Raw genomic sequence first — 10,595 nt, forward strand, 5'->3', positions numbered from 1 at the left:
TGGGGTCGCAAAGAGTCGGACACGACTGAGCGACTGAACTGAACTGAACGACAACCCTGTATCTGAGACAGCAAAAGAGACACAGATGTATAAAACAGTCTTTTGGACTCTATGTGGCGGGGGGGGATGATTTGGGAGAATGGCATTAAAACATGTATAATATCATATAAGAAATGAATCACCAGTCCAGGTTCGATGCAGGATACAGGAAGCTTGGGGATGGTGCACTGATATGACCCAGAGGGATGGTATGGGGAGGGAGGTGGGAGGAGGGTTCAGGATGGGGAACACATGTACACCCGGGTGGATGCATGTTGATGTATGGCAAAACCAATACAATATTGTAAATTAAATAATAATAATAGTCATTATAAAAAAATAAAAATAAAAATTATGGTTATATAATGGAGGTAATGGAATTCCAGTTGAGCTATTTCAAATCCTTAAAGATGATGCTGGTAAATTGCTGGACTCAGTATGCCAGTAAATTTGGAAAACTCAGTAGTGGCCACAGGACTGGAAAAGGTCAGTTTTCATATCAGTCCCAAAGAAGGGCAACACAAAAGTTCAAACTACCACACCATTGCATTCATTCCATGGCTAGCAAAGTAATGCTCAAAACTTTCCAAAGTAGGCCTCAACAGTACATGAACCAAGAACTTTCAGAGAAATCGGAGATCAAATTGTTGATGTCTGTTGGATCATAGAAAAGCAAGGGAAAGACAGAAAATCATCTGCTTCATTAGGTATGCTAAATCCTTTGATTGTGTGGACCACAAAAAAACTGTGGAACATTATTAAAGAGATGGGAATATCAGACCACCTCACCTGCCTCCTGAGAAACCTGTATGCAGGTCAAGAAGCAATAGTTAGAACCAAACATGGAACAATAGACTGGTTCAAAATTGAGAAAGGAGTATATCAGTGCTGTATATTATCACCCTGCTTATATGCAGAGTACATCATGTAAAATGCTGGACTGGATGAAGCACAAGCTGGAATCAAGATTTCCAGGAGAAATATCAATAACATCATATGTGCATATAATACCACCCTTAGAGCAGAAAACAAAGAGGAACTGAAGAGCCTCTTGATGAAAGTGAAAGTGGAGTGAGAAACCTGGATTAAAACTCAACATTCAAAAAACTAAGATCGTGGCATCTTGTCCCATTATTTCATGGTAAATATAAGGGGAAACAATGGAAACTGTGACAGATTTTTTTTTTTGGGGGGGGGGGGTGCTGCAGAATTACTGCAGAAGGTGACTGGAGCCATGAAATTAAAAAAAAACTTGCTCCTTGGGAGAAAAGCTATGACAAACATAGCCTATCAAAAAGCAGAGACATTACTTTGCCGACAAAGGTCCATTTAGTCAAAGCTATGGTTTTTCCAGTAGTCATGTATGGATATGATAGCTTGACCATGAAGAAGGCTGAGCACAGAAGAATTGATGCTTTTGAACTGTTGTGTTGTGGAAGACTCTTGAGAGTCCTTTGGTGTAAAAGGAATCAAACCAGTCAATTCTAAAGGAAATCAGTCCTTAATATTCATTGGAAGGACTGATGCTGCAGCTGAAGCTCCAATACTTTGGCCACCAGATATGAAAAGTTGACTTATTATAAATGACCCTGATGCTGGGAAAGATAGAAGGCAGGAGGATAAGGTGATGACAGAGGATGAGATGGTTGGATGGCATCACCGATTAAATGGGCTTGGGTTTGAGCAAGCTCTGGGAGATGGTGAAGGACAGGGAAGCCAGGCATGCTGCAGTCCATGAGTTCACAAACAGTCAGACATGACTGAGCAGTTGAACAACAGCAATAATGCAAATAGAAAATATGTACTTACATATATTCTGATACATGTAAATAGAAAAATGAAGATTTTGAATAAGTGTATTAGCCTATAAAAAGGAATGAATAGGGAAAATATTTACTACAAAAAAATAAGTGCTAAAAGTATTTGACAGAATCTGATATCTATTATTGACAAAAATAGAGAATTTTTGTTGTAATATAAAATCAGTATACTATTTTCCTTGATGCAAAAGGAGCAAAAGTAAAATTAAGTGGAACATGTGTGTTTTTTTAATGTTTAGCACTGCAGTTAATTTTTTTATGGGAGTTAAAAACATGTATTACTAAGTCACTTCAGTTGTGTCTGACTCTGTGCGACCCCATAGATGGCAGCCCACCAAGCTCTCGTCCCTTGGATTCTCCAGGCAAGAACACTGGAGTGGGTTGCCATTTCCTTCTCCAATGCATGTAAGTGAAGTCGCTCAGTCGTGCCCAACATTCAGTGACCCCATGAACTGCAGCCTACCAGGCTCCTCCATCCATGGTATTTTCCAGGCAAGAGTACTGGAGTAGCGTGCCATTGCCTTCGCCGAAAAACATGTATTATTTGCAGATAAATTTATATTGCTTAAAAATCAACTGTGTGTGGCCAACATTATGGAATTGGATCACCCTGAACTCACCTTCACCTGAATTCCAGTGCAGAGACAATATTTTAAACAAAGCCTGGGACAGACCCACCTGATGATTCTGCAGAAATTCCCATAAAGGCTTGAAGCAACAGTGATTTTCTCTGAGAACATTTGCTAGTGGCTGCAAATTTTGAAATCTCATTCAAATGATGGCATGTACAATTTTAGAGGCCTCTTTCTAGCATATGAGCCCCAGAGGCTTACTCCCCAACCAGGGGACCAATATCAACCCTGGTACTCCCCAGGCCATACAGTAACCCATGGAGGGACTTAGTACTTTCCACCAGTGGTCTAGGACCTATTACACAAGGCAGGACTAGTAGCCAGCTGCATCCAGGTCCAGCTCTCCCTCCCAGACCCACCACAGTAGAAAGGCTCTGGCAGCCCACATGGGGGTAACCTTAGTATGTGATGACCAGTGGGAAGTGTGCTTCTGTGCCCCACAGGCAATCTCCTACATAAGATCACTTCTCCAAGATTTGGGGAGACATAACCAACCTACCTCCATCCACAGTTCTTCAGGCACTCCAACTATCAGATCTAATCCCTTGAATCTGTTTATCATTCCACTGTATAGTTGTAAGGGATTTGATTTAGGTCATACCTGAATGGTCCAGTGGTTTTCCCTACTTTCTTCAATTTAAGTCTGAATTTGGCAATAAGGAGTTCATAGTCTGAGCCATGGTCACCTCCCAGTCTTGTTTTTGCTGACTGTACAGAGTTTTTCCATCTTTGGCTGCAATATATATATATATATATATAAAATCAATCTGATTTCGATATTGACCATCTGGTGATGTTCATGTGTAGAGTCTTCTCTTGTGTTGTTGGAAGAGGGTGTTTGCTATGAAAGTGAAAGAGGAGAGTGAAAAAGTTGGCTTAAAACTCAGCATTCAGAAAACTGAGATCATGGCATCTGGTCCCATCACTTCATGGCAAATAGATGAAAAAGCAGTGGAAACAGTGACAGACTTTATTTATTTATTTTTGGAGGGGCTCCAAAATCACTTCAGATGGTGACTGCAGCCAGGAAATTTAAAGATGATTGCTCCTTGGAAGAAAAGTTATGACCAACCTAGACAGCATATTAAAAAGCAGAGACATTATTTTGCCAACAAAGGTCCATCTAGTCAAAGCTATGGTTTTCCAGTATTTGTGTATGGATGTAAGAGTTGAACTATAAAGAAAGATAAGTGCCAAAGAATCGATGCTTTTGAACTGTGGTGTTGACGAAAACCTTTGAGATTTCCTTGGATAGCAAGGAGACCCAACCAGTCAATCCTAAAGGAAATCAGTCCTGAATATTCGTTGGAAGGACTGATCTGAAACTCCAAAACTTTGGCCACCTAATGCAAAGAAATGACTCAGTAGAAAAGTCCGTGACTCTGGGAAAAATTGAAAGCAAGAGGAGAAGGGGATGACAGAGGATGAGATGGTTGGATGGCATCACCAGCTCAATGGACATGAGATTGAGTAAACTCCGGGAGTTGATGCAGACAGGGAGGCCTGGTATGCTGCAGTCAATGGGGTTTCAAAGAGTCAGATATGACTGAGCAACTGAACTGAACTGAACCAACCTACCTAATAAGGAGAAATAAGTGCAGAGAATTAGGTAAAATGAAGAGATAGAAGAATATGTTCCAAATGGAGGAACAAGAGAAAACCTCAGAGAAAGAACCAAGTAAAGATAAGCAATACCTGCTGCAGAGTTCATGGTAATGGCCAAATTGGGAGAAGAATGGATGAACATAGTGAAACAAAGAGAAAATATAAAGAAGTGCCCAATATAGCTAAAGAATACAATAGCTGAACAAAATACGCTACAGGGAATCAACAGTAGATTGGATGATGCAAAGAAACAGAATTAGCAAACTGGAAGGCAGAATAGTGGGAATCACCCAAGTGGAACAGAAAAATTTAAACAATGAGGAAAGTTTATGAGGCCTTTGGGATCGCGTCATACTAATATTTCCATAATGGGGGTCTCAAAAGGAGAAGAGAGAGAGAGAGAAAGGGGAAGAAAATGTATTTGAAGAGATAATAGTTAAAAACCTCCATATTCTGAGGGAAGAAACAGATATCCAGGTCTGGGAAGAACAGCGAGTCCCAAAAAAGGTGAACGCAAAAAGGTGCATACCAAAACTGGTTATAATTAGAATGGCAAAGATTAGAGCTAAGGAGAGAATCTTAAAAGCAGCAGGAGAAAAGAACTAGTTACTTACAAGGGAACTCCCATAAGATTATCAACTGGTTTTACAGGGGAAAGTTTACAGGCAGGAAGGGAGTCACGTGATATTTTCAGAGAAATGAAAAAAAAAACTTACATCCACAAATACTTTTTTTGGCAAGATCATCATTCAGAATTGAAGGGGAGATAAAGAGTGTTAGAAACAACCAACAGCTAAGAGCTTAGCACCACTAAACAGGCTGCACATGCAATGTTTATGGGATTGCTCAATGTGGAAAATGAAAGACCAGAACTAGTAATATTAAAAAAAAAAAAAAGGAAAATTCTCATTGGTAAAAGCAAATATACAGTAAAGGTTAGTAAATTAAACATTTACAAAGCTAGTAGGATCATTAAAAGACAAAATAGTAAACTTATCCATATCCACAATTAGTTAAGGAAAACTGAAAAATAAAATATGGAAAATATGATTTCAAACATTAAACATTAGGAAAGGGTGAGTAAAACTATAGGGTTTTTAGAATGTTTTTGAACACAGATCAACCATATATATGTTCAAACACACACACACACACGTGTGTGTGTGTGTGTGTATAAAATACAGAGGACCTGGGTTCGATCCCTGGGTTGGAAGATCCCCTAAAGAATGGCTATGCACTCCAGTATTTTGCCTGGAGAATTCCATGGCTAGAGGAGTCTGGTAGGCTATAGTGCATGGCATCACAAAGAGTCAGACATGACTGAGTGATTAGCACACACACATATATATTTTGTACATATATATTTTTTTATATTTTAGCATATATATTTTTAAATATATTGTACATATAAATATATATGAACATGTATATGTTTTTGTGAACAACATAGTAACACAAACTAAAAACCTATAATAAATACCTACATATACAAACACAAAAATAGTGATTCAAATAAACTCTACAGATAGTCATCAAATCAAAAGAAGAGAGGAAAAGAAGGAACAAAAAAGAAAAATAAGAATAACCAGAAAGTGACTAAGTAGCAATATTAGCAATAATTACTTTAAATTAAAACAGTCTCAATGCCCTAATCAAAAAATATAGTGACTGAATGGTTAAAAACAAGACCCATATATGTGCTCCCTACAAGATATGATCTTCAGATCTAAAGACACACAAACTAAAGTGAAGTGATGGAAAAAAGATATTTAATACAAATGGAAAAAGGAAAAAATGTGAGAGTATCAATACTTATATCAGACAAAGTAGATTTTAAAACAAAGCTCTAACAAGAGACAAGGAATATTACATAGTAATAAACTGATCCAACAAGAAGATGCATATAATTGTTTATATATATATATATATATATATATATATATATATATATATATAAACTCAACATGCTGCTGCTGCTAAGTTGCTTCAGTCGTGTCCGACTCTGCAACCCCATAGATGGCAGCCCACTAGGCTCCTCTGTCCCTGGGATTCTCCAGGCAAGAATATTGGAGTGGGTTGCTGTTTCCTTCTCCAGTGAGTGAAAGTGAAAAGTGAAAGTGAAATCGCTCAGTCGTGCCCGACTCTTAGCGACCCCATGGACTACAGCCTACCAGGCTCGTCCGTCCATGTTGCTGCTGCTGCTGCTGCTAAGTCGCTTCAGTCATGTCTGACTCTGTGTGACCCCATAGACGGCAGCCCACCAGGCTCCCCCATCCCTGGGATTTTCCAGGCAAGAACATTGGAGTGGGTTCCCATTTCCTTCTCCAATGCGTGAAAGTGAAAAGTGAAAGTGAAGTCACTCAGTCATGTCCAACTCTGTGCGACCCCATAGACGGCAGCCTACCAGGGTCCTCCGTCCATGGGATTTTCCAGGCAAGAGTACTGGAGTGGGGTGCCATTGCCTTCTCCGTCCATAGGAGCACCTAAATACAGAAAGTGGTTATTAACACATGTAAATGGAGAAATTGACAGTAACACAATAATAGAAGGAGTCTTCACCATATCACTTATATCAAGGAATGGATCGTCCACGGTGATGGTTTAGTCATTAAGTTGTGTCCGACTCCTGCGTCCTGCGACCCCATGGACTGTTGCGACCCCAAGGACTGTTGTGACCCCATGAACTGTAGCCCACCAGGCTCCTCTGTCCATGGGATTTTCCAGGCAAGAATACTGGAGTGGTTTGCCTTTTCCTTCTCCAGGGTCCTCACCCAGGAATCGAACCCAGGTCTCCTGCATTGCAGGCAGATTCTTTCCCAACTTAGCTACAAGGGAAGCCCATCCATATAGATAATCGATATAAAAAATCAATACGAAAATATTGGCCTTAAAGGACACATTAGACTAGACTAGATATGCTGTGTGTGTCTGTGTTTGTGTGTGTGTATCCATTCCGACCAAAAGCAGGAGAATACAGTTTTTAAGTACATGGAACATTATCCATGGGAGAACACATGCAAGAACACAAAACAAATACCCATAAATTTGAGAAAACTGAAATTAAGCATATTTTCAGACAATAATGATATTATAGTATAATTCACCTAGAAGAGAAAATAAAAACAAGTAAATAAAGTAAAATTGGGATGGAAGAAGTACAATGGTCACTATTTGTAGATGGCGATACTGTTTAAGATGGTAACAATAACCCTGTGTACGAGACAGCAAAAGAGACACTGATGTATAGAACAGTCTTATGGACTCTGTTGGAGAGGGAGAGGGTGGGAAGATTTGGGAGAATGGCATTGAAACATATGTAATATCATGTATGAAACGAGTTGCCAGTCCAGGTTCAATGCACGATACTGGATGCTTGGGGCTGGTGCACTGGGAAGACCCAGAGGGATGGTGTGGGGAGGGAGGAGGGAGGAGGGTTCAGGATAGGGAGCACATGTATACCTGTGGCGGATTCGTTTTGATGTTTGGCAAAACTAATATAGTGTTTCAGGTTTAAAAATAAAATAAAATTGGAAAAAAAAAAAAGAACTAGAGAAATCACTGAAATCACATTAGAATTTATCAATGAATTCAGTAAAGTCGAAGGGTACAATGTTTCTATGTACTGACAACAAACTATCAGAAAGATAAATTAAGGAAGCAATCTCTTTTACAATTGTACTGAAAATGTAAAAAATACCTAAGAATAAATCTAAACAGAGAGGTAAAAGGCATATATTCAGAAAACTATAAGATATGGTGAATGAAATTGAAGATGACACAAACAAATGGACAGATATACTGTGTTCATGGTTTGGAAGAATCAATGTTATTAAAATGGACAATTAAAATTATGAATGAACAAATCAAATTAATATTCTCATTGAGAAAATAAGGGGTAAAATCTTTATCAAGAAATATAAAGAATATATAGGAAAAAAAAGTCTTCCTGAAATCAATTAAAAAATTGAGTATATGGATACTAAATTTTTAGATTTGTCTAAAGTATCTTAGGAGAAGGCAATGGCACCCCACTCCAGTACTCTTGCCTGGAAAATCCCATGGACAGAGGAGCCTGGTGTGCTGCAGTCCAGGGGGTCGCTAAGAGTCGGACACAACTGAGCGACTTCACTTTCACTTTTCACTTTCATGCACTGAAGAAGGAAATGGCAACCCACTCCAGTGTTCTTGCCTGGAGAATCCCAGGGACGGGGGAGCCTGGTGGCCTGCTGTCTATGGGGTCGCACAGTTGGACAAGTCTGAAGTGACTTAACAAAGTATTTTATCCAGATTTCAATCATTGTAGATTTGATCTCTAAATTCCAGGCGATTTCAATAAAATTGTTAATAAAAATTATTGCCATTGTTCATTTAAATAAATAAAGTTTTCAAGAAGTAAACAAAGAACAGCAAGAATGCTGTGTTATAATAATTTAAAAATTTATTATAATAATTTTAATGAAAGATATTAATAATAGGAGCATTGAGTCAGGGTATATGAGGTATAAGATAACTACAAACATAAAATAATTTCCAAAGAAGTGTTTTTGAAAATTTATTAGAATTCTTCAGTAATCTAAATGAACAAGTGCTGAAATAGAAATGCTCTTGTGAAAAAAAGAAATAATGAACAGGTTCTAGAATACAGGGTAAATGATTGCATAATAAATGTGCCAGCTAAAGAAATAGACTATGTTGTAACTGTGTTGAGCAATTAATCATTTTGAATTAATTGGAGAAATAGTCTAATAGTATCACTCTGTTAACATATCAAATTAACTTCAATGTAATTAAAATCTAATATAGAAATGAGGCCATATAAATAACATAATAACATAATCAATTGTATCTAAATTCTTATTAGGTTTTGGAATGTTGAAGAATTTTCTAAGGAAAAAAATATTGATGGAGACAAAAAAAGATGCAACATTCTCTAAAGCATTTTGTCACTTTATGTGAAAGATTTAATAATCTTATTTGCCCAAAATTATTCTAATTTTGCAATTTATCCTAATTTCATACTGGTGAAATAACTAAGCATTTTAAAACAGTGAGATAGGCAGCTGCTCTTCCCACCACCACCGGAGGATCATCTACCCTTTAGTACAGACCAAAAAGCAAGTAGTAATTGGACAGAAGAAGAATGACATTGAAGTAGGTTTCTAGCAGCAAGTGCTTTGGAGGACTGCAGAAAGATTTTGAACATGACAGTGTTGAACGGAAGCGCAAAATGAAATTTTCTATTTACCACCAAAGGCAGAAACTGGAAAATGCCCTGTGCTATACTGGCTGTCTGGTTTAACTAGAACAGAAAAAAATTTTATATCAAAATATGGTTATCATCAAGCTACTTCAGAACATGGCCTTGTTGTCATTGCTCCAGATACCAGCCCTCGTGGCTGCAATATTAAAGGAGAAGACGACAGCTGGGACTTTGGCACTGGTGCTGGGTTTTATGTCGATGCTACTGAAGATCTTTGGAAAACTAACTATAGAATGTACTCTTATGTAACGAAGGAGCTTTCCTAACTCGTAAATGACAATTTTCCAGTGGACCCCCAAAGGATGTCTGTGTTTGGCCACTTTATGGGAGCCCATAGAGCTCTGATTTGTGCTTTGAAGAATCCTAGAAAATACAAATGTGTTTCAGCATTTGCTCCACTTTGCAACCCAATGCTCTGATGTTGGGGCAAAAAAGCCTTTACCAGATATTTGGGAACAGATCAAAGTAAATTGGAGGCTTATGATGCTACCTACCTTGTGAAGTCCTATCCAGGTTCTCAGCTGAATATAATTGATCAAGGGAAAGATGATGAGTTCCTTTCAGATGGACAGTTACTTCCTGATAACGTCATAGCTGCCTGTTCAGAAAAGAAAAGCCCTGTTGTCTTCAGATTACCAGAGGGTTATGACCATAGCTACTACTTTATTGCAACCTTTATTGCTGATCACATCAGATATCATGCAAAATACCTGAATTCATGAAAAACTTCAGATAAGAGAATCTCTTCAGGATTATAAAATTGCAATAACAGAATTGCAAGGAAATAATATTTTAAAACTTTGGATTTCGTAATGCTAAAAATGCTTCATTCTGTAGTTGAAAAACCTTCTGAATAAATATATCAAACCTGAAAAAAAAATAGTGAGTCAAGTAACTCATGAAACAGCAGACTACTATGCTACCATCAAATTAATAGTCTAAAAATGTATTTTGTAACAAAACACATATACAAAATTTGTGTACCTATACATATGTATGTAATAACTGGCTTCCCTGGTGGCTCAGTGGTAAAGAATCTGCCTGCAATGCAGGAGTTGCAGGATACAAGTGTTCGATCCCTGGGTTGGCAATATTCCCTGGAGGAGGGCATGGGAACACACTCCAGTATTCTTGCCTGAGAATTCCATGGACAGAGGAGACTGGTGGGTTACAGTCCACAGGATTGCAGAATCGATCATGACTGAAGCAACTTAGCACACTTGCATGTACTACATAACA

The 10,595-nt window shown here is 38.2% G+C and overlaps 1 pseudogene; it reads left to right on the forward strand.

The window, feature by feature from the left end:
* Nucleotides 1–9,236: 9,236 nt before the first annotated feature.
* Nucleotides 9,237–10,078, forward strand: LOC129632781 (S-formylglutathione hydrolase-like; annotated as a pseudogene).
* Nucleotides 10,079–10,595: the final 517 nt, after the last annotated feature.

This window comes from Bubalus kerabau, chromosome 18 (assembly GCF_029407905.1).
Source record: "Bubalus kerabau isolate K-KA32 ecotype Philippines breed swamp buffalo chromosome 18, PCC_UOA_SB_1v2, whole genome shotgun sequence".
In the NCBI taxonomy this organism is placed as follows: domain Eukaryota; kingdom Metazoa; phylum Chordata; class Mammalia; order Artiodactyla; family Bovidae; genus Bubalus; species Bubalus kerabau.